The sequence below is a fragment of the Heloderma suspectum genome, chromosome 1 (genome assembly GCF_057233095.1).
Source record: "Heloderma suspectum isolate Gila_16-S chromosome 1, 16-S_ref, whole genome shotgun sequence".
NCBI classification, from domain to species: Eukaryota; Metazoa; Chordata; class Lepidosauria; order Squamata; family Helodermatidae; genus Heloderma; species Heloderma suspectum.
In genome coordinates, this window is record NC_139458.1 from 221821223 (window position 1) to 221846272 (window position 25050).

Below are 25050 nucleotides of genomic sequence, written 5' to 3' on the forward strand. Positions count from 1 at the left end.
GTCGTAGCTTTCCCGGGGATTGCAAGGAAACAGTACAGCACAAGTTAAGAGATGAAAACAAGACTCCCCCCGCCCACTTCTTTGCACACATGCCAGGAAGGGAGGAGCTCCTTTGATTCCTTCTACCTTTAAATTCACTAGAAGGGCTTCTGACTTCCCTCCTGCTGCGGAGGAGTGGAGGGATGGGCGGAGCCATCAATCATGTTACAGGAACCAATGATCAGCCTTCTGTCTTGATTTTTCTGTGCAGCCATGAAAAGGTATAGAGTGGAGGGAAGCAGTATGAGAGATGCCTGTATACAGGGCCATCAAAAGAATCAGTTTGTAGTGGGATAAAATGCCAGGTATGAAGAGAGCCTATGATTACATTAAAAACAGGGTCTTTATGCTGCAGTCTTGAGAGAAAGTCCCATTGAACTGAATGGGATTTCCTTCTGCATAGGATTGCTTTGTAAATTAGAATTTTAACACAATAAAAAAGAAAGTGCTTTAGTTTTTCTTGTCCAAAGTCTAGAAAACACAGAACTTAACCACCAAGAATATTCTAAGAAAACACAGGATAGATTACAGCCTTGCATGCATGGAAGGTTTTAATGACAAATGATCTTTTAAAACAATACAACCAAATGTTCAAATATATAAAGTTTATTTGGGGAAAGCAGAGGGGAGGAGAATAACAAGGAAAGGCAACAATCATACACACAGAATTCCCAATGAACTAATAAAGTTAATCTAACTTAGCTAGTTACTTGTTACCTACTTGAGCAAAGTTGTGGGTTTCAGAGTTCCCTGCAGAGTTTCCTGCAGAGAGGATAGTCTGAAAGAGTATCTTTTGCCTCTTGATTAGATGTTGCTAGGAAGACACTGGCCAGATCTACACCTTGTGCCATATCATTATGATCCCATCATGGTAACGCTATGTCCCTCTTGTGCATTTATACCTCATAGGACACACAATGACATTTGTTGTGGTATTTTGGATATTGTGGAATACAAAGCAGGAAATCACACTATGATAGCACTATATAGAATGTGCAATGTGCCCAACAGTTATCAGTGCACTTCAATATGCTATAAAGTAGTAGTGTAGATCTAGCTCCAGACTGAGAGCAAAATGTCACATATTTATGAGAATCTGAGATCAGTAAAACCCAGCCTTTGGTGGAGACAGACTGTTGTTTTTCCCAAATGGCTGATAAGCTCTATTTCTGATGCCAGTGGCCTAGCCAGCCAATCAGAAAAGTATGTAGGGTCTAGGTCTGAACTTAACAAGTCTGAACGTGCATGTCAAAAGTGCTGGCCTATTCCAACCACATGGCTTATTATGAGAAAGAGATTAACTTCAGAGATAAGGACCAAGGTGTGTGCTTATCCAACCCTCCCGGTAGGGTCCCAAATTACCAGATGCTCTAGGGGGCAGTGTTGAGCTACATCAAAAACATAAGGGTTTGTCACAGGCAGCCTTTGTCCCATGATCAGGCCCATAAATTATTTTTAGTGGGTGGAAGGTTGAATTCAGTGGGTGGAATTTTGAAAAAATGGAGATCTACCAGGCCTATTTGTGGTATTTCCCCCCCCCCCCACAAGCCAGCAGGGCTTTGGAAGCAGAAAGTTAACCACCATTTTGTTCCCCTTCCCTTACTTGGGATTGCTCTTTTGCTGTGGAGGCTGGCTGCCACAGATACCAAAATCTCTTAGAATTAGCCAGAGAAATTATATTAGAACTTTCCTGGCTAATTTTTCTTCTTTTTTCATTTGAAAAATTGTGCTAAAAGGAAGTGAACCATTTTGCTGAGAGTGTTCTTTAAAAAAATACTGTCTGTAATGTTTTCGGCTTCCAATTGATACACATGAGTGCTGATACTGCTTGTTTTTGCAAAAAGAAATGGTTGCCTTTTGCTTTACAAGCTCAAATGATGCCAGCCATCAGCAGCGCAACTGAAGCATACAAGAGCAGAGAAAGAGCCTTTAATTATGCAGTAGTTGCTATGACAACTTTGCGTATCTAATAGGATAGTATCATGGCTTTCCCTCCCCCACTTTCCCAATTGCTTTCCCTTTATACTTTGCCCTGGAATTCCCGATCAGTGGTCAAGGACTAAGGATGAGGCTCTGCCAGTTTTGTTTCCCCAAGGATCGAATTCCGCTGCAAACAAACATAACCCACATGGCCAATCTCTATTATGCCAAAATGCATAATGCTGCATCCATGACTCGGGTGTTTAAAGGCTCTGTAAGGAAATGCATGAGAAAATGTTGTGGGGGCGGGAAGGGGGAGCTGTAAGCATGACAGATACTCTGGGAAGCTGATACACAAAGGCAATTGAACACAGTGTGAAAGACAGTGCCCTACATATTCTGAACTCCACCCCTCTTCTCTCACATACAGTTTCCTAATCCACAAAGAAGCACTGAGGAGCACCCAGTGAAACTTACTCAAGCATCTGTGTAGATTCTCCAACGTTAAACAGATAAAGCCTTCAAACCATGTACATTTAGTGGATGTTTTCATAGACGCAAAAAGATACTTTGATAAGCAGTTAGTGAATCCTCATGAAGAAGGAGGACTGAGATATATTATGAGCATTTAAGACTGTACTGAAGGGGAAGACAAAATAACTGTTTTTGAAAAGCGCATCTGAGAACTTAATAAAACAGGGGTTGCATATATGATTCTTTCTCAGGAGGCCAGAGTTCAACCTTTCCTTCTCCAGTGTCCCTTTTCAATGATAGCTAATGATAGCTAATTAAGCCTCAAGGTCAATATCATCATGAGAGCAGCACTTAATAATGATTTAGTATACGTATACAGTTTTATGATGTAAAGTTTAATTAAAAAGCAACAAAGTAAGATCTTAATTACAAGCTGAAAATCAAACAGTTCCAACAAAACACATGAACTTGCATGTGATGTCATTTAGTTTTCTTGAAATGAATCACTGTTCTCTGCATCTTATAGCTGAAGGGTCTATACACAAAATACCCCATAATTGGTACCCACAATGCACTGCAAGGAGCTTTAATGAACTTCAAAGACACACTCTTGAGTTGCAAACAGAGTGCCCCCCCCCCCGCAATTGTTACATGTTTCTTTACTCAAAGCCTATTCACAAATACTTCTTTGGAGCTGGTGGGAGTGGGGCAGGTGAAGTTCAGTGTCAGAAGGATTGCTCTGTGGCAATAGGCAGTAATTCCCTAATGTCTGCCAGTTCTTCCCATAGAAATGTAGGAAATTGCTGTAAGTTGTGTTAGGCACTTGATCAATCAAGCCTAGCATTGTCTCTGGCTGTGCCTCTTTCCCTCTACCAGAGATTGTGCTAACTGGAGTTTCCAGGATCTGAACCTGGGACTTTCTGCGTACAAAACATATGCACTATCACTGAGGTAGGGCCCTTCTGACACTCTTGAGAGCTCCAGGCTGGTTGGGCCCTAGACAATTCTGAAACAGGCTGTGGTCTGCAGGATACAGAGCACACGATGACACACGAGAGTCCCACTCTCTCCTCTTTGTTCTGCTTGGTTAGAAAATATCTTCAACTTGCCCTCCTGGTTCTTGTTAATTCAAAGTGCATGCATTTGATCCAAAGGGAATTTGACTCACATTTCCTTTCTCAAAAGTAAGCCAGGAGCATTGACATTTGAAAGCCTGTGAAGTATAGTGGATAAAGAGGAGACAGTGGGCAATTAAATCCAGTGGAATCCACAAAAACCAGTTGTAAGTACAGGAGAACAAAACTTTTACCTTAATTAATCTGCAATAAAAACTACCACTGGGTTTGCACTCTCCATCCAAAATTCTACTTTGAGAATCTTTACACAACATAAAAAATATCCACTGGGACCAAGGACTCCCTCCAGATTGCTGACTTCCTGTTTACTACACTGGCCACAGGGTAGTTGTGCCCTTTAGGGCATCTCTACACCAGCCTAAAATCCTGCATTTAAAACTGGGCTTTCTGCTTCCGTTTTAAATGCAGGATCACAATGACTCCCTTTTTCACATGCATCCTTTACCCCCTCCCCTTTCCCCCTCCTTCTCCCTGTATCTGAGTCTTCCATTATCTTTCATTGATCTCGCTCCTCTTCTTGCTGCTTTTCCTCTTTTCACGGAGGGAACTCAAGCGGAACACAACAGGGTAATTTGATAGCTCATTATCTGTGATCTATGTAAAAACGGAACAAAGGGCATTTAGTGCAGGAGACACCCTGGAGGGACACGGCGTCATGTAAAGAGCCCTCAAACTTCTGTGAAAGAGCCATCTCAATCTCAGGATAAACGCTCAGTGTAAAGGAGTCCTAAATCTGTTTCATTGCCCATGGTGGTTTCCTAGCGGCTGCTAGGCACACATGCTCTGTCATTCTGCAAAACACAGAACTCTCAAAATCTGATATGGACTATGGGCATCTATAAGTTCTATAGCTCCTGATTTGGACTATAGCTTGCCTTTTTCAGATCCCTAAGAGTGTTGGGCGTGGAGACCCAGGTTCAGATCCATCCTAAGCCAAAAAGCTCACTAGGTGAACTTGGGTATCACTCAGCCCAAGATCACCTAGGATAAACTGAAGGCATGTTGTAGCCAGGGAGGAATATAACAAAATGCAAAGGCCTTTAATATGTCCTCCATTAAATCCTTTATGATGCAGAAGAAGCAATATCTTTTAACTTTGCTCTGACTGGTTATGGAAAGGGGAATTAATAGGATCTAGAGAAAGGTATTTTTGTCACAGAAAAATGAACAGGGGAAGAAAGAGGATACCTGCAAAGCTAAGCTGGTAGCCATGCAGAACTAGCTGCAAGAAATACCTGGAAACTGAAAAAAAGAGGGTTCAGAATCTATCCTTGAAACCCTCATATAGCATCTTCTTGGTTTCTAGGGCTGCCACCCTATGCACACTTAGCTGGCTAGGAGCAAGCCCCAATTGTTATTGGTTCTCCTACCTGCATATGTCTCAGGTCCTCTGCACTTGTCCTCACTCTCTCAAGCGGGGAAGAGAAAAGCCTGATTTTACTGCCTGTCTGTATCTGAGCCTGACAGCATGGTATATAACCAATATGAGTATCTATCACATGCCATATAAAGGCAAAGGACTGGAGGCAGTATTTCTTAATATACATGCATAGGATCTGCAAGCCTTTAAAACTACCAACATGTTTCCATTTTCCAGTTTGTAACCATGAGGTCTAGAAACTTTTTAAAACAAACAAACATTGGAAACCCCAGGTCCTGACATAAGCTAAGCACCTCAGTGACTTCCTGGTGGGGGCGGGCGAGCGGCACAATTCACTGCTCTGCTGCTTGATGTGCATCTGCCTTAGTTTGCCTCATGACAAAGCCAGCCCTGACAACAACCCTCTCTTTGGGTGTTGGACAGCTCAATAATAGCCTGTCAAATGTCAGTGTTTAGCAATAATTTGTATGTACTTATTATCTGATTCCAATATTGAAAAAACACAGCATTCATTCAGTAAGCTGAATTAGGGACATAGGTAACTGACTTAATATAAGACACATAACATAAGAGTTAAACGTACATTTCAGTGCCTTGTTGAACTGGAACACATTACATTTCCTAAAAGGAATTCACGCTGTTAAGAAAACTAAATCCCATTTTTTTTTACTTATTAAATACTTCATATGGTTGGCTTCACCAGTCCCCAAAGATCTCAAATCTTTTGAGATAAAGAAAGGAAAAATGAAAGATATGTCATGATGAAGTAGGAAAGGGAAATGAATATTTTGTTTCTACGAAGACCTAGAGGTTCATCACACGGAGCTTTTATCCTGCTATTGAGATGGCTCTCTCTTGGAAGTTTGCGGGCTCTTTACATGATGCTGCTAACATCCAAGGCACCTCCCGCAGTTTCCGCCAGCCTATCTTGTGTTTTCCCCAAACTCAAAAAATGTGGTATTTTTTCCAGCCCATGGAACAGGAGCGCCATAACCTCCCCGTGAAATTCTCTAATAGCAGAAGAAACCACTCTGCCTGCTGTGGGCGTTTGTTTTTGGTCACTGGGGGCGCAGTCATGACGAAGGCGTTGAGGATGGGAGCGGGGTTGCAGGGGAGGAGACCCAAGCAGATTTGACAGGCGTGAGGCAAGAATCTCCTGCCTATTGTGTCTCCTGCCTCTGCATTTCTCAGCTGGAGGGAGAAGAGGGTAAAACGCCTCCCTGTGATGAAGGGAGACACATCTGATCCCCCCACCCACCCAAGCTCAGAAGCAACAACCTCTGTTGTTTCAGAGCACCCTATTAAGTTCAATGCAGCTTACTCCCAAGGAAGTGTGCCCAGGATTGCAGACTTATACCGTGGCATTATCTCTATTCAGAAGTAAGTCAGAGGTTTCCTGGGGCTGCGAGAAAACAATACAGCAGAAGCTAAGCTACGAAAACAAGACTCCCTCCTGCTCCTTTGCACACACACCAGGGAGGGAGGAAGACACTCCCTCAGTTCAAACCACATGGCTGACATGTAAAGGAGCCCTTCCTAATCCTGCAAAGAAACTGAAAGCAGGAAGCTCCGGAAAGGATGTGAGTTTTGCATGGGTTTTGCTTAATGTAGAAACACCCCTACTTCTCAGAATGGGTTAAAGAATTATTCAATCAGGGATTTTCTTGCAAATCAGTATTCATGGTATTTATATGAAAGTACATTGCGCAGTATACGAAAGGCAAGAATTAAGACTACATATATATAAAAATTATATCCAGCTCTTCATCTTTCTTTATGTGTAAAGCAGCTTTAGTCCACTGGAGTCAGCAGCATTCTATACAAGTCAGTTGAGCAAATATAGCAGATGCCATTTCTTGAAGGCAGTTGTTTTGCCTGAGGTGCCTAGTACCTCATACGCTTTATTTATGAACAATAGATCAACTGTTGCAAATTTCCTCTGCAAATATTAGAAGACCTCATGAAAGAAACATTTCATTATCTCCATTTACTGACATGTGAGACAACCATGAAGAGAGGACATGAGCTGCCCAGAGTCCTTTCAAGGCATTGGCTCAGAAGGCCATATTGCTTCAGTGGTAGAGCAGCGCTCTCTTTGCCCACAAAAGGTCCTTAATCCCTGGGACCACCCGCTGAAGGAGTTCAGACAGCAGGGCTCAGAAAGCATGTGGCCTGAGAGATGTGGGAGAACTGCTTTCAGTCAGAGTAGATAATACGAGGGCTAGTGTCATTAAAGGTTTATGGTATACACCAGTCAAGAAGTGAGGCAAAGGGATTCGTGGGGAAGGGCTGTAGCTCAGTAGTAAAGCAAATGTGTTGGATTCAGAATATCCCAGGTTTGACCCCTGGCATCTCCAGGTAGGGCAGGAAAATATCCTGCCTTGAATCCTGGAGAGCCTTTGCTGCTCGTCAGTGTCAACAATAGTGGGCTAGATGGAAGAAGGGTCTCAGTATAAGGCAGTTTTGTATCACCACTTGTACATCACCAAATAGAGGAAATGCATCACCAAAAAAAGAGGACAAAAGAGGATACCAATTTGTATAACATTTGCATATGATAATTTATATATGCATGCTAATTTATATATACATAATGATTACTATAATTTAAATAGAAATATAATACATCTCATCATCGTGAGGAAGGCTGACCAAGTGGCCTGTGTAGCCACATAGGCCACTTGGTCAGTCTTCCTCACTCAGCTCATTCTGCTGTCCAGGTGCCAGTTCTTGATAGCTAACATTAAGGCCCTGCTCTCCCATCTCATGGTTCTTCGACTTTAAACCAGGTTTGAACTGGGGAGCCCAACAAATAGTGGACACCTTCACATAGAGGAACATCCTCTGACTGATCTACAAATAGAGGACTGTCCTCTGTAAAGTAGGATATCTAGCCATCCTAGCTTCCTATCAGCAGAGCTTTATTGTCTCTCTCCAACAGGAACAGAACAGCAACAGGAAACTCTTGTCTCCACTCAGATACAACTAAGTCCAGTGGACCGCCAAGTAATGAAAATATATAATGACAGTATCCACACAGACAGATGGACCAATGTTCTGGCTCAGCATAAGGCAGTTTCATGTGTTCAATTAGATTCCTACATAATTACTCCAGAATTTGTCTACTGATAAATGCCAAGCCTCTGGCCCTGCTGGATTATATTATATTATATTATATTTTCTTTATTTATCTATGGCATTTACATATTGCTGAATATAATAAAATCTCTCAGCGCTTCACAATATTAAAATACAACATTAAAAACACTTCCAACTGCAGTAAAAAAAAACACCAAGGAGCAGTAAAACGGAGCAGCATAATTAACTTACTTACAGGCCAGGGACAGCCTGGTGAACAAGTGTTTTCAGGAGGTGTTTGAAAGTTGTCATGTTTTCTGCCCCCTGAACTGCATGAGGGGGGGCTTTCCAGATGGTGGGTGCCGCTACAGAGAAGGCCCGCCGCCTGGGTACCTCATGGCGACATTCCGTTTGTTTTGGAATGACCAGCAAGGCCTCCTCTGCTGGTCTTAAAGGTCGCCTGGGTATGTACAAGGGAAGGCGGTCTGCCAGGTATCCTGGTCCCAGGTTACTTTAGGCATTGTATGACAATAACATAACCTTGTACATGGCTCGCTAGCTAATAGGCAGCCGGGGCAGTACAGCATAGAGGTGTATACATCAGTCTCATGTTTGGACTTGGAAAGCTTTCAAATGGAAGCAACAAGGCTACTGAAAGATCAAGTTCTTTCTTTGAGTATCGGGATACCCAGTAGCATTGGCTTGAGTGAGGGGTGGTGGTGGTAGGTATCTCAAAGAAAATGAAGCCTGAGAGAGCCAGTGTGGTGTAGTGGTTAGAATGTTGGACTGGGACTTGGGAGATCAGGGTTCTAGTAACCACTTGGTCATGAAGCTCACTGGGTGACTTTGAGCTGGTCACTGACTCTCAGCCTAACCTACCTCACAAGGTTACTGTGAGGATAAAATGGAGAGGAGGACCATGTAAGCCACCTTGGGTGATATTCATGTACCACTAACTTTGACCCATTTATTAAGACAGTAGGATAACACAGAATGATTTGAATCCAAGATGTTTCCAGTGTTTTGAACCTGATGGAATGAAAGTTGAGCTTATGAAGGGAAGCATTTTGAAGAGAAACCTATATCCAACCTATTAGCTCTCCCCGGCAGGAAGCCACTTGGGAAGCATGCAGGGAAAGGGCGGTGCATGGCAGAAGCAGCAGGCACACTGGTAAGGGCCAGCCCTTCCATTAGGCAGAGTGAGGTGGCTGCCTCAGGTAGCAGATGCTGCGGAGCTGGGAGTGATGGCAAGGTGCTGGAGGGCAGAGTTGTGTGTGCTACATGGCCTGCCTGCTACCCTCAGGTGCAGCAAAGAGGACCATCTTGCCACTAGTGTTGAAGTAAAACCCAAATGTGCCCACCCTGTCTCCAGGCACAGCCAAGGCCGCAATCCCATGTGCACGTTCTTGTGGAGTGAGTAATAAGAAGAGAAGACCAGATCAAGGGTCCATCTAGTGCAGCACCCCTTTCCCACACTGGCCAGCCAGATGCTTCTGGGAAGCCCAGCACAGGCAGCGCAAGAAGGCAAGAGTCCTTCCCTGCTGTTCACTTCTGAGTAACTAGTATTTAGACTCTAGAGGTTTACTGTCTCTGAACATGGAGGTTCCATTTAGCTATTGCATCTAATAGCTACTGAGAGTCCTCTGTGGCATGAATTTATCCTGCTGAAGTCAGTGGGACTTACTTCCCAGTAAACATGCCAATGATCTGGCTGCAAAGGAAAAATGCTCAAGGAAGTAAAACTTGAAATCAGCACTGATGATAACACAAAGAAAGGAAGCAATCACACTCTATCTCCTGGCTCGTCAGAATACACACTTGGAGCCATAAGAAAGGTACAGAGTCTTTACATCCTTAGACAAGAGGTCCATTTCACTCTTTGACAGAAACCACTAGGTCCTTCGCTTCTTGTATTCCATGGCTTTGGTGAACAAACGACGCTGTCTGTGTTCTGAAAGGTCAACACCATCCTCAGTGCTTCCAGAAATATTAGAAACCATTATAATTTTTATGGTTTTGTCCTTTAGATGTACACTGCTTTAAAAACAAACAAACAAACAAACAAACAAACAAACAGCATCTTACTCTATTTTGGGCCACATATGTAATCAATCATCTAAGAATAAGTTCATCTATAGCTACTTTTGAAGTGTAAAAATGTTTACTCTGTCAGTAAAATTTTGCGTCAAATTAAGGCTTGCTACTGTCACATTTGGTAGTGCTTTCTCTGAACAGGAAAGAAAGAAAGAGAGAGAGAGAGAGAGAGAGAAAGAAAGAAAGAAAGAAAGAAAGAAAGAAAGAAAGAGTTAATCCCTTTCTGTCACTGTATCTTTAAAAATGAAACCAATCTTATTTACTGTTCCATAGTGAGAAGGCTAAGCTTCAAAGAGCAAAATCCCAAAGGCTGCATAAATGGGATTGGCTCACAACGAGTGCAAATCATAGCAGGTTCACTATAAACCCATCTCCCTTCAGGCTCTGCGCACCAAGAGACCACCATGCCTCTTACTCTATTAAGGTAGTAGCAGGAGCAATAAAATATGTTATATTCCCTATCCTGATGGGAGCATGCAAATAACTAAATTAACTAAAATCAGCAAAGCCCTGTGTGGCATTTCAGCCTGCCCCTCTTGCAAGACAACAAGTGCCAACCTTTCCTCTTTGGCATGTATCAGGAGCAGTCCATGCCACTGAAGAGCACTAAGGAAGGGGTTATCTTTGTTTCCCCTTCATCTCTTCCCCAGCCATTTCCTACTCCCCATGTTCACTTCTCTTCTGGCTTCCACAGTCTTTTTGTTATGTGTTATTATTTTACAACCTGTTCGGCAGACTGTCTGAGCCCCTACTGTCCTTAAAATGAGCAGCGTGCCCCACTGTAGCCTGTTAAGAAGCTGTCACGGTTCAGTTTTTCTACCCTGTAAATGCTGACAACTTACGCACAATACTACTGCTATAATAAGCTGCTTACATGTTTCTCGAACTCTGCTTTTGAAACTGAAATTTAAAATATCCATTTCAACATGATCTACTTAGGGAGCGGCAAAATGTAATAAAATTCCCATCTGTATATGAAGCAATATCTATTCTGCTCCAAGAAAAGTAATATCACAAAAAGTGGGCAGGGGAGGACAGATACATGTTCTATATGGGGAGATGTAACTGTTAGTGCACTTACGGTAAAGTGCAGTTAAGCATGTAGCCACCCAAACAACTACGAAGTAAGGATCTGTCTGTTAAGATTTTAGTTTTTCAAGGACTGCAAGGACTACAGAAATCCTGTAGTTAGAGGGCAGTGCTGATGTGGAGAATGATTCTTTATGAACCTGCTTCAGTGTCTTTAGCAAAAATAACCTGTTCTGAAAGGAAAAAATAAATACAAGTGAAAATGCATCTCTTAGGGAGCGATCCTATCTGGATCGACGGTCGCCTCTGAGCCCAGGGGCGACCTCCTATCCAGTGCAGGGCAGGAAGAGTGGTGAGGAGTGGATCTCCGCCTCGCTCCCCTGCTCTGCTTACACGGCTAGACAGCCAATTTCGACTGTCTAGCCACGGGACCTTGGAGCGCAGGAAGTGGTGGCTGGACAACACATAGGATGTGTCGTACCGGCATTTCCCACCTCCCCGCCCCGCCCTTGGGAACATCCCTTTTTCGCCACACCGCATTGTTCTTCTGAGTGCGGAGCGTGGGGCTGATCCGTGCTGCTTACAAGGCAGCGCGGGAGGAGGTGGGGGTCGGTTCTCCAGGAACTGACCTATCCTATGGCTGTCTAGCTGCTGACCAGCAGCCATAGGATTGTGCCCTTAGTGAAGATTTTCCATTTGAAGATTTTAACTGATGGGACAAAGCTACCTTCAACAACAGACTTTAAGTCTAAATGTTAGCTTAGAAACTAACGTGACAGAATATACTAAAGTAAGACTTTCACTTTATATTTTGTTGCCAATGTCATATGGCTTCGATAGACTTTAGCAAATGGAAAAAATATTCTCTTCCGATTATGTATTTGCATTTTTGTTTCACACCCCTGATATCCAGATGTGTCCTTTTGCATTTTCATTGGCTTGAATCCAAAGATCCCATTGCACAAGACACTTTTGCTCCCATGGTCACGAGGGCCCAATCTACATGGCCGATTTAGTGCAGAGTGAGGGCACCTTGGGGTCATTTGTGACAGATGACGCCACCCCGCAGCTTCCCTCTGGAAATGGCACATTTTCGCAGAGTCATTCTGGTGCGTTGTTTTCCTTAAACATGGCTCCCATGTGGTTCCACTGCAGTGTGCCCCATCCCCCCCCCCCACATTAAATCCTGGGCATGCCTAGGGGTGTTTTTGTTACCTGGCAGTAATGGTCAAGGGGTGGAGCCCCCCCATTCCCTCTTTTTCCCCATTCATAGTAGGGTGCTTTTGGCCACAGGCTTCCTTTCTCTACTACTTTGCAGTAGGGCTGTTTTGCCATTCACAATATTGCAGTAGTCTGCTTTACCCATTCACAATCTGTAGCTGTACTTTTTTAACCATTCACCATACTGCAGTAGCGCTGTTTTCCCATTCACAATATCCCAATGGTCGTGTGGGGTAAACTACAGGGGCTTAATTCAGCACTTCCATTAAATTTCCAAGAGCAGGGGACATGGGTGGGGAACAAGCCTCTCTCATTGGCTGAGCAGCACCTATGGGGTTGATAACGTTCAGTTCTACTTCCTGGGCTCAGCCCACCCAACCCTGAAGTATGGCGGTCTCAAGTACCATGCCACCCATGAAAGCAGGTTTTTTAGGTGGTGTAACCTCTGCTTTTCTTGCTTTGTGTGCCGCTGATGGACCAAAGTGATTTCATGAAAGTCTGGATATAACCACAAAACACTTCAGAAACCATTGCCATGTAGATTCCCCCCTCCCCAGTTTTCCCCCATCTGAAGCCCTCAAACCCTCCAGAGTGGCTTTTTAGAGAATATTAGGGGGCTGCCCTTGGGGAGAAATTGGTGAGCAGCTCTATGTGGGTGAAAGTGCCTTCCATGGGTTCGTTAGTCCTCAACATTTATTACTGATTTATGTTCCACTATATTGCAATCCATGTAAAGGCCGAGTGACACATCATGCGAGATGTGATAACAGGAATGTTTTGCTTTTTAAAACAAAAATAGCCAACCAGCAGTATGACATCCTTTGTTGTTACAGGACTGCCACTTTATATGTATATATATATATATATATATATATATACATGTAGGCCTAATTCTCACTGAGCTGCTTGGAGTGTCAGGATCTTGGGTTTCCAATGTGGAGCCCATGGGCACCTATGTACATGCAGCCACCTTTCTTGGAACCTGCCAGGCCCCCTGTCTCCCCTGATTTTTATTTTACTTCTTAAGATTTTTTGAAAACGAAAACTATTTTTTAACTGAGAGGCTGGCATGCTGCAAAGCAAAGGGCTGCCCTCCATTGCCATCTTTATTTAGGTTCAAAAGAATGCTTTGTGTTTTGGAGCTCAGACACCTTTGCCTTGTACTTAGGTTCTTGGACAAGTTACTTTTCTTTTAGTCTCACTAGTTTGGCTTCTGGGAAATGAGGGTTATGTGACCAGCCATGCCACTATGACAGCCATTTTATGAATGGCCAAGCCCCATAGCAGCCATTTTGTGTGAGCCCCTGTGACACTCTCTGAAAATTCCAAATGTGTCCACTGACCCAAAAAGCTCAGGGACCCCTGGTCCAGGCTATCAAAAAATAATTACATCCTTGTACATAGAAAACTAGATATCAGGGGAAAGGTTCTAACCTATCCTTTTCCCTGACATGCTAATTTTCTATGTGCAAGGGGTGGTTGCATGAGGAACATTCAAGCATGTGAGCTCAGACACAGACCTCAGTGAGAGAGCTTCTTTCTCAGCGGCCTGGCATAGTCTTGATCACACCCTCTGGCAATGTCTCAACTGAACCCCTAATCCACCTTGATTATTTAACTAAGAGCTTCTTAGTTAAATACAAAATAACTCTCATATTTCATAACTGGAAAATAATTTAACAGCTCTAGACATTAGTGGTCTGGCAATTAAGCATCTGGCAGTATTCCTAGCATTCTGGCAGAATGACCATCTAACCTGCTTTCAGCAGAAGTCGAAGAAATCCACGTGTTCAACCTGCCCTGAGCTGACTCCTTCTCATGCTCCAAGCAATTCCAACAAATATATTCAGGGCTTTGAAGGGCAAACGAAAAAAGCTGATTACCATGCCCTGGTAAACAGTGGATACACATGCCATATTGGTGTGTGGGCTGAATGTTCTTTTCATCGCAAGGATATTGAAGAGAAAAATCACCTTGTGATGTTTTTCCACATTAAAAATGGTCATAAATCAACTACCAGCATTGCAATCTGGCTTGTTCCAAACCTGTGAGTTCTAATTAGTGCTAGAGACAGATCCAAATAAAACTGACCTTCAGATTTCCAAAAGGGAGAGTGGCCATCCTTCTTTGTGCCAGCACGCTGTGGTGCAACCTGAAATCTTTTGCACTTGGCCCAAGCTAACTTAATTAGTCTGCAAGATCTTCTTGAATTACCATTGTAAGACTATCACGTATTGCAAATGGATCCATACCACCACACTCTGTAGTATCAGAAACACCTTTTACTTCCCCCCACTCCCTTTTTGTTCAAGATCCATGCTAAGGAACAATTCTACGAAACGCAAAAGCTCAGTAGTTTGTGACTCTGTTGTTCCAAATAAAAGTATTTTTCTACTGCTACTGAAGGGCATCTTCATCCCACATGTGTGCTCAGGTTAACTTTTGAGGCATTCAAACACTTGTTTCCTTGCCATCCAAAGTAAGGTGGGTAAGCACGTGGGAGAAGGTCTTTTCAGTTGTGGTGCCACACAGGACCACACAGTTTTGGCATGCTTTCCCAAGGGAGGGCCTGCCTGGTTCAGTCACTGCTCAGTTTTTGAAATGTAGAACTAAAAATGTAGTTCTTCAGGAAGATCTTTGGGGTAATGGCCATAGCTCAGTGGTAGAGTGCCTACTTTGCATGCAGAATGTCCCAGGCTCGATCCCCAGCATTTCCAGTTTAAAGAATTGGGTAGCAAGTGATGTAAAAAAAAGATCTCTGCCTGAGATCTTGGAGCAAACAATACTAGACTAGACAGACAATCTGACCTGGTATCAAGCAGCTTCCTGCTACTAGACCTGGGCCAGATCTACATGGAAATGGAACGAGAAGTGCTTTCTGGTTTTATCCAGATTTGCATGAAATTGGCTTTGGTCTGTCAGAGGCAGATGAAGCAAGAAAAGCGGAGTATATGCTACCTAAAAACCCACTTTCATGGGTCACACAGCACTTGAAAGCGGCCGTACTTCAGCGTTGGGTGGGCGGAGCCCAGCGAGGAGAACTGAACATCATCAACCCCGTAGGTGCTGCTTAGTGAATGAGAGAGGCTTGTTCCTCTCCCCTGTCCTCACTCTCCTGCTCAAAGAAGTTTACTGGAAGCCCTGAATTAAGCCCCTGTAGTTTACCCCATACCTCTCCCCTCTTATCCACCACTGCGATATTTGAAAGATTAAAACTGTGCTTATCTGAATTGAAAAAACAGGCTGCAGTCTGTGAATTGGTAAATCCACTACTGCGGTATTCTGACTGATTGAAACAACATAACTACGCTTTTATGAATGGGAAAAATATGTTGCAGGACTAAAGCCGCTACTGCGGTATTCTGACTGAGTGGAACAGCGAAACTGCGCTTTTATGAACGAGAAAAACAGGCTGCTCTGGAAGTCCTGATGGAGAGGCGTGTGTGTGCGTGTGTATTGCTTCCTTCCACTACAACTGCAGCACATGCTCCTGCCCAAGGCACTGAGCAGCAACTCCAGCTTCTCCTCCTCCTCCCCTCCTACTGCCTTGGCTCCATGTGTTATGCTCAGGCTTTCTGCTTCAGCTTACCCCCCTTTGGATTACTGGGGCAGGCAGCCACCACCACTCTTCCATTCTTTCTCTCACTCTTGCCTACACCTTCCCAGCAGCTGATGAGGGAAAAAGAAGGAGCAACAAAAGCCCCCAAGTGGTGGGAGACCCCCGAATGCCCGATTCATTTTTTTTTTTGACAGAGCACCATCAATAACGGGCAGCAGGATCACTTGGGTGGTGGGGGACAGAGGAGGAGGAGGAAGGGAGGAGAAGCAGGCTGAAGGGCTTTTTAAAAAGGAAACCCCACACTTGCAAATCGAGTCCAACAGAGTACATTGGTTGAGGGAATGGAGAAGCACTTATATGAATGGGGAAAACAGACTGCGTTCTGTGAAAAAGTAAAGCTGCTGCTGTGGTATTCTGAATGATTGGAAGGGAAAACAGGCTGCATTCTGGGAATGAGAAATCAGCCCTACTGTGAATGGGTAAACAGAGGAAATGGTGGGGAGGGGGTGACCCCACCTCTTGACTAGGTCACAGCCAGGTCACAGAAATAGGTGCACCCAGGATTTAATGCGGGGGCGGGGCACACTGTAGCTGAACTGCGCAGGAGCTGCGCTTAAGGAAAAAAGATGGACTGGAAGGACTTTCTGAAAATGCACCTTTTCCAGTGGGAAGCTGAGGGGTGGCTACGGACAGCATCATCTCTCAAGAACAACCCCGATGTGCTCTTGCTCTGCACTAAATCCGCCATGTAAATTGGGCCCAGCAATATATTTTTAATGTGGTGGTTGTCTTTTTTCTTATTGCTGTGGTTTGTACTGTTCAGTATTTGTATTATTTTTAGAAACTGTAAGCTGCTGTGAGGTTCTTTGGGACTGAAAGAAGGGGTCTTAAATATTGTAAATAAATATATCCCGGTGTACTTATGCAGTTTCCACAGCTCCACTTACCAAAGGTTTTCTCTTGCTTTGAACATTCAGAGCAAGGACAGGGACAGCAAATGGAGATGAAGTGTGCTTTCTTCCCCACCTTCCCCACACACTTGTTTTGAATGTACCTCTGGTAGGTGGAGCTGTGGAAAGTTCACAATTCACCACAGATATATCCGCTCCCTTACAATATGAGGGAAGGAATAATTTATTTGCTGTCTTTGCTTAGGGGACTCACGCATCATCCCCATTCTGGGGTGGTGGGCAATGTTACGCATAAGCTCAGCTTTGGAAACCTGGAACAACTAGTGATGGAAGAGCAAGTGCAGCTCATCTCCAAAGACACTTGTGATACTTTTATGAGGTTGGCAGGGCGAAAGCAAGGAAAGGAAAAGACGCTTCAGCCATGGAGCAATTCCTTTGGGGTTCATCACATGGAGCTTTTATCCTGCTATTGAGATGGTCATGGCTCTCTCTCCGAAGTTTGTGGGCTCTTTAGATGATGCCGTTACTCCAGGGTGTCTCCCGCCATTTCCTTCAGCCTATCTCATGTTTTCCCCAAACACACACAAAAAGTGGTATTTTTCCAAGCCACAGAACAGGAGAACCATGGCCTCCCTGTGAAATTCTCCATTAGCAGAAGAAAATGCTCTGTCTGCCTGCTGTGGGTGTTTGTTTTCAGTTGCTGGGAGCGTGGTCAGGATGAGATTTGACAGGCATGAGGGCAAGAATCGCCTGCTGATTATGTCTCCTGCCTCTGCATTTCTCAGTTGGTGGGAGAAGAGGGTAAAAAGGGAGACACATCTGATCCCCCACCCCACCAAGCTCAGAAGCAACGTCCTCTGTTGTTTCAGAGCACCCTATTAGGTTCAATGGGACTTACTCCCAAGCAAGTGTGCCTAGGGTTGCTCACTTACAGGGCGATCTTATGTCAACTCAGAAGTAAGTCCCATTGAGTTCAATGGGGCTTACTCCCACATAAGTGTGCCAAGGGCTGCAGACTTACAGCACAATCTTACAGTTTATGTCTACTCAGAAGTAAGTCAGAGGTTTCCTGGGGCCTGCGAGAAAACAGTACAGCAGAAGTTGAGCTACGAAAACAAGAACACCCCCACCACCACCCTGCTCCTTTGCACACATGCTGGGGAGGGAGGAAGGCACTCCCTCAGTTCAAGCCATGCGGCTGCCATGTAAAGAAGCCCTAATCCCACAAAGAAACCGAAAGCAGGAAGCTCCCGAACGGATGTGGGTTTTTTGCGGGTTTTTTGCTTAATGTAGAAACACCCTTTGTTTGAAACTTGCTTGAAACTAGCTTCAGTCTCTGATTTATCCGATGATCAGGCAAACAAATCCAGGATGGAGGCAAGTTTGTTTGTTTGACATTCAGGGATTGTTTATAAAGGGACAACTGAAGAGGTCTTGAGTTCCTATTATAGTTCCTTGAAGGATTATCAATCCAGGTGGTGATTACCTTTTGACCATCTTAACATATAGGAGGTTTTCCCACACAGACATGAACAGCTTGAAAGTGGTGGGGCAAAGGCTCATGTACCCTATACTAGGAGGCTAGATTTGTAGCCTGATTGTTTCTCATTACTCAAGCAATAAAATAAGCTCAGAGCCCTTCAAGGCAAGACTTCCTGCATTTTAGCAAGAGGTGCACAAGCAGAGAAGCTGGGGAAACATGCAGAGCCAGTCTGGTATTGAAATAAACAAAGGAAACAAGTATTAGTTCAGCTGCTAGGTTAATTTTAGCTGAGCACTAGAAGCAAGTTCAAAGATAACAGAGCCAAAGCGGCACAAATAAATCCTCTCCATCCAACAGAGACCAGGGGGGTCGGTGCTTCGGGAGGGCGGCTCTTCTGCTTTGGTTCTTCTGGACGGAATGCAAGCGATTTCTTGGCATTATTTTCCACAGGATATTAACACGACAAAAGAGACCTGCTGGGATTCTCCTCAAAGGCAACAGTTAAAATGTATCAAAGCTGGCTTGGCTCACGCTAGTAGCTAAAATATTTCCTTTTCTCCATCCTATTAGAATACATTATTGTTCGCAGACATGCACTAATCTAGTGATTATTGTTTGCATCTCCAAAAACAGCAGAAAGGAATTAATGGGAAATATTAATTTTTACTACAACTGCCCCACACACATCTGGGATTAGGGGAAGCTGAATAAGGGATTTCAGGACAGACAATGTGAATTCTAGACAGGCTTGAATCTTGGCATCATGCCTGAAAACAAAAAGTCAAATTGATGACCACTCACCCCATTCTTTGCTTTGGAACAGAGCTCTAGTTTTGGTTTACATGACACAGAGAGATGAGGCCAAACAGAGCATGATGGGGTTGGCTATTTTTATTTATTTATTTTACTCCTGTGTCTGCCCCATTGGTGGACCTAGTGTGTGCAGGTCCAATTTTTGCATAAAAAGCAGAGTGGGTAGCTGAACTCTCCCGTCCCCTACCTTTCCACCTCATGGCATTCCATTTTATAAATTAAGCATGAACATATATTAATTGTTATTGGGCTTGGCATGCCATTGATTGCATCTGTAAATATCTTCTAAAGGGTGGAGAAACACAGTATGGAATATAATCTGATACAAATACTACTACTACTACTACTAATAGGCCAGTGTGGTGCACTGGTTAGAGTGTTGGACCGGGACTGGGGAGATTCAGGTTCTCGTCCCCACTCAGCGATGAAGCTCACTGGTGACTTTGGGCCGGTCACAGACTCTCAGCTTAACTTACCTCACAGGGCTGGTGTGAGGTCATGGAGTGGAGGAGGACCATGTGAGCCACCTTGGGTTCATCGCAAGAGTAAAAAGGCAGGAAATAATAACAACAGCAACCAGCTTTTCTATTTTTCTGCAAATGTAGACCATAGAGGGAAGCTAATGTTGTTTAAGCCACAGTTCGACTCGGTTTGCATGTAATGACTACCCATGGGTTGTTTAAACCATAGGTAGTCATGCCTATGCAGGAGCGAGCAAGCGTGCTGCCTCCCGACTGCTTCTCACTTTGCCAAACAACACAGCGTGGTTACCCCTGCAGATGACTCCAGGCATTTTTAAAAGGTTTTTCCTTCCAGATGGATTCCAAAACCAGACATAAGCTGGTCTGAGAGAAAAAAGATGAAGGAGGGAAATTTGCTGGGAAGACTCAACGGGCATGGGAGAGGAAGAACCCATCCTTCTCCCTGCCCCCTCTCTGCCCCCGCTTTTGTGTGTCTTGCAAATGTGGGGTTTGGGAACACATATTTCATCAAGGTAACACGTAATTTTGCCTCAGTAATCCTTTTAACAATCCTTTTAACGTGTGAAAAAGGTCTCAGGATTGTAGTTGATTACAAGCCGAACGTGAGTTAGCAGTGTGATGTGGCTATAAAAAAAAAAGGGTGAATGCAGTTTTAGGCTTCATTAATTGAACCCTAGTTTCCAAGTCATAAGAAGTAATAGTTCTACTTTATTCTGCAGTAGTCTGACCTCATCGAGAATCCTGTGTCCAGGGGTGGATCTATGGAGGGAATTCCTCCTGTGCTACTGCACCTTAAACACAGTCATAGTACAAGACATTGTCCCCTCTCTGCAGCAAGTGTGGATTTTCATACCATAAAACGCACATTTTTGCAAAGTTGTTTTGTGATGGATTTTTCCTGTTGCACCAGCTTCAGTGTGGTTTGGGAGTCTGTGTGACCTCAACTAGTGATATTGGCTTCTACGCCAGCTGGGGGGAGCAGCGCTGATAGGTGGAAGGGAAAGTTGCATCATCAAAGGGTGGACATGAGGAGAGGAGTTGGCTAAACATGTCTACTCAGAAGTAATTCACGTTGTCTTCAACTTCGCTCAGCACAGGAGCAGATAGAGGGGTGGGGAGTTGGGAACTGCTTTGCCTTTTGTTTTAAATCTCTACTTATCGAGAGGAGCGGACCTGCGCATAAGGTTAATGGCTTCTTCTTTTTTTTAAAGGAAACTTGTTGATGCCGTGAGACTCCACCCATGTATGCCTGAACTAATACAGTTTCTCGTTCAGTCTGCCACATGAAAGCAGTTCTTTTTGTGTGTGTATGCGCCGCTTTACTTTGCTGCACATGCCATGGCAGGAGCAAATCTGAATTGATAAAAACACAGATTTAAACGGAATCACATTGGGAAGTGTCTCTGTGTAAATTGCCCCAACTTCTGGGCACCACAGAACTGGGGGGGGGGGGAAGTCTTATGAGGACAGGTTGAAGAAACTGGGTATATTTTGCCTGGTGAAAACAAGACTGGGGGTGGGGGATGGGGGGGAGGCATGATAGCTCTCTTTAAATAGCTGAAGGGCTGTCATGCACAAGAGGGCAAAGTCTTGTTCTCTGCTGCCCCAAAGGGCAAGACTAGATCTAGTCTAGTCCACCCCTGGAGGCTAACAGATCCAGATCATTTCCAGAGGCGTGTAGGGGTCTTTTCAGCTGATATTGTTGGCGCTGTTGTCGAAACCCCAGTTGATTTGTAGAATGCAAAAATGACCCAGGCAGTTGAGCCAATTGCTCCTGAGCCCCCTGGCTGCAGTAGAACTTGTACAGCTCCATGGTATATCCTTGAGCTGAGAACGATGAAACAAAATAGGGGACAGCTTAAGTACAGATGGAGAAAAACTCCTAGTGGACGCAGTCTAACACAGGTGTGTGCCTATGGTCAGGTATACTCAGGGGCAGTGAGGGCGGCAAAGAAACAACATCTCACTGCATCTGTTGAATCCTCTACCAGCCACCCAGTGGAGCTTTTTAGAGTCGTCCGGGGCCTATTACATGCTGGCCCTAAGGATACTGTGGATCCATCTGAGACTGACTGTAATACACTAGGCACTTCCAGGATAAAATCTCTTGCATCCACCAGGTTGCACTGTATCAACTCCAGTGATACAGCAGGTGAATCAGGTGAGGTATGCAGAGCACAGCCTTGTCCAGTTTTCTTGGATGAGTTTCAGGTACAGCTTGAGGACACTGATAAGGTGCTTGGACAGGTTCATGCAACCACTTCTGTACTGGATCCTTGCCCCTCTTGGCTGATAAAAACCAGCAGGGCAGGAACAGCTGGCTGGGCCAGGAAGGTGATTAATGCCTCACAGAAGCAGATGAGATTAAGAAGAGGTGGAAAGAATACCCAGAAGAACTATACAGGAAAGATCTTAATGTCCCTGATAGCCATGATGGTGCGGTCACTGAACTTGAGCCGGACATCCTCGAGAGTGAAGTCAAGTGGGCCTTAGGAAGCATTACTAACAACAAAGCTGGTGGAGATGACAGTATTCCAGCTGAGCTATTTAAGATCCTAAAAGATGATGCTGTTAAAGTGCTGCGCTCAATATGCCAACAAATTTGGAACACTCAGCAATGGCCACAAGACTGGAAAAGGTCAGTTTACATTCCAATTCCAAAGAAGGGCAACGCCAAAGAGCGTTCAAACTACTGTACAATTGCGCTCATTTCACATGCCAGCAAGGTGATGCTCAAAATCCTACAAGCTAGGCTTCAGTAGTATGCGAACCGAGAACTACTAGAAGTACAAGCTGGGTTTCGAAGAGGCAGAGGAACTAGAGATCAAATCGCCAACTTTTGCTGGATCATGGAGAAAGCAAGAGAATTCCAGAAAAATGTCTATTTCTGCTTCATTGACTACGCTAAAGCCTTGGATTGTGTAGATCACAACAAACTGTGGCAAATTCTGAAAGAGATGGGAGTACCAGACCACCTTACCTGTCTCCTGAGAAACCAGTACGAGGGTCAAGCAACAGTAAGAACCAGACGTGGAACAACCGATTGGTTCGAAATTGGGAAAGGAGTACGACAAGACTATATATTGCCGCCCTGCTTATTTAACTTATATGCAGAGTACATCATGAGAAACGCCGGGTTGGATGAATCACAGGTCGGAATTAAGATTGCCGGGAGAATTATCAGCAACCTCAGATACGCAGACGAAACCACCCTAATGGCAGAAAGTGAAGAGGATCTAAAGAGCCTCTTGTTGAGGGTGAAAGTGGAGAGTGCAAAAGCTGGTTTGAAACTCAACATTAAAAAATGAAGTTCATGGCATCTGGCCCCATCACTTCCTGGGCATCCTGAGGCATATAGAAGAGGCATCCTGGCATATAGAAGGGGAAGAAATGGAAGCAGTGACAGATTTTATTTTCTTGGGCTCCAAGATCACCGCAGACGGTGACTGCAGCCATGAAATTAAAAGACGCTTGCTCCTTGGGAGGAAAGCTATGGCAAACCTAGACAGCATAGTAAGAAGCAGAGACATCACCTTGCCGACAAAGATTCGTATAATCAAAGCTATGGTTTTCCCCGTGGCAATGTATGGCTGTGAGAGCTGGACCTAAGCTGGAAGGCTGAGCGCCGAAAGATTGATGCCTTCGAATTGTGGTGCTGGAGAAGACTCTTACGAGTCCCCTGGACTGCAAGGAGGTCAAATCAGTCCATCCTAAAGGAAATCAACCCTGACTGCTCCTTGGAAGGACAGATACTGAAGCTGAAGCTCAAATATTTTGACTACCTAATGCGAAGAGAAAACTCCCTGGAAAAGACCCTGATGCTGGGAAAGATTGAAGGCAAAAGGAGAAGGGGACGGCAGAGGATGAGATGGCTAGATAGTATCACCGATACAATGAATATGGACTTGAGCACACTCCGGGAGAGAGCAGAGGACAGGAAGGCCTGGCGTGCTATGGTCCATGGGGTCATGAAGAGTCGGACACAACTTAATGACTGAACAACAACAACAACAAGAGGGAGTGATCCCAAGCTGACTGAAAGAGGTGGTGGTGAGACCCCTTCTGATCTTAACAACTTTAGGCTGGTGGCAAATGTTCCTTTCCTTGGCAAGTTCCTTGAGCGGGTGGTGGCCAACCAGCTCCAGACAGTCTTGGATGAGACCAGTTATCTGGATCCATTTCAGTTGGGCTTCAGACCAGGTTTTGGCACAGAAACAGCCTTCATCACCCTGTATAATGACCTATGTCGGGAGAGAGACAGGGGGAGTGTGACTCTTGGATCTCTCAGCAGCTTTCAATACCATCAACCATGGTATCCTTCTGGGGCAACTGTCTGTGCTGGGAGTGGGAAAATCTGTTTCTTTTAAAATGTTTAAAATGTTTTAATTGTTTTAATATGATGTTTTATTCTTTTATCTTGTTGTTCACCTCTCTGAAAGCTTTGATGTGGTGCGGTATATAAATATTGTAAGGAAGGAAGGAAGGAAGGAAGGAAGGAAGGAAGGAAGGAAATAATAAAATACTGCACTATAGTGGTTCTGCTCTTACTTGGATAGCCAGCTCCAGAAGGTGGTGCTTGGGGAATACTGCTCGGCCCCATGGATTCTACATCATGGGGTTCCTCAGGGGTCAATTCTATCCCCCATTCTATATAACATTTACACGAGCATGATTAAACAGCAACCCACACTCAACCACTGAGTGTGGATTAGTGTATTGTGTGAACAGCTCCTGTTACTTCTTGTACATATACTATGTCCTTGTGCAAATCTCCAAAAGACCGAGCTTCTACTAGGGATGTGCAAAAGTCACTTACCTTTTAGAAGGGGTGATTCGTGGGGGGGGGGCGCTCTGCACCTCCCCCTGAAATCCTAACCCGGCCGGCTCTGCTCTGTGGCAACTCCGTGGACCTGCCAGCCGGGTGCATTCGCAGGCGTGCGGAGCCTGCAGACGCAAATGGCGGCGGCTATGGCGGCTGCCATTTGCGTTCCTGTTTTCTTGCCGTGATATGCTATGTAAATATTTACATAGCCTATCACGGCAAAAAAACAGGGATGCAAATGGCAACAGCTACAGCGGCCACCATTTGCATTCCCTTTTTTTGCCATGATAGGCTATGTAAATCTTTACGTAGCCTATCACGGCCTCCGCAGGGACGCAAATGGTGTCCCTGCATTAGCCGTGATAGGCTATGTAAGTATTTACATAGCCCATCATGGCAAAAATGGGGAAGCAAATGGCAGCCACAGATGCGGCTGCCATTTGCAAAGCAGCGTGAACGGCACCAGGTAAGTGCTCTGTTTCGCGTGCCTTTCGCGGGGCGGGGAGGCTTTGTTCCGCCACGGATTTCGGGGGGCCGAATGCACTGGCATTCAGCCTCACTGAGATCCGTGGCGGAATCCTCTGACATCCCTAGCTTCTACACCTTGG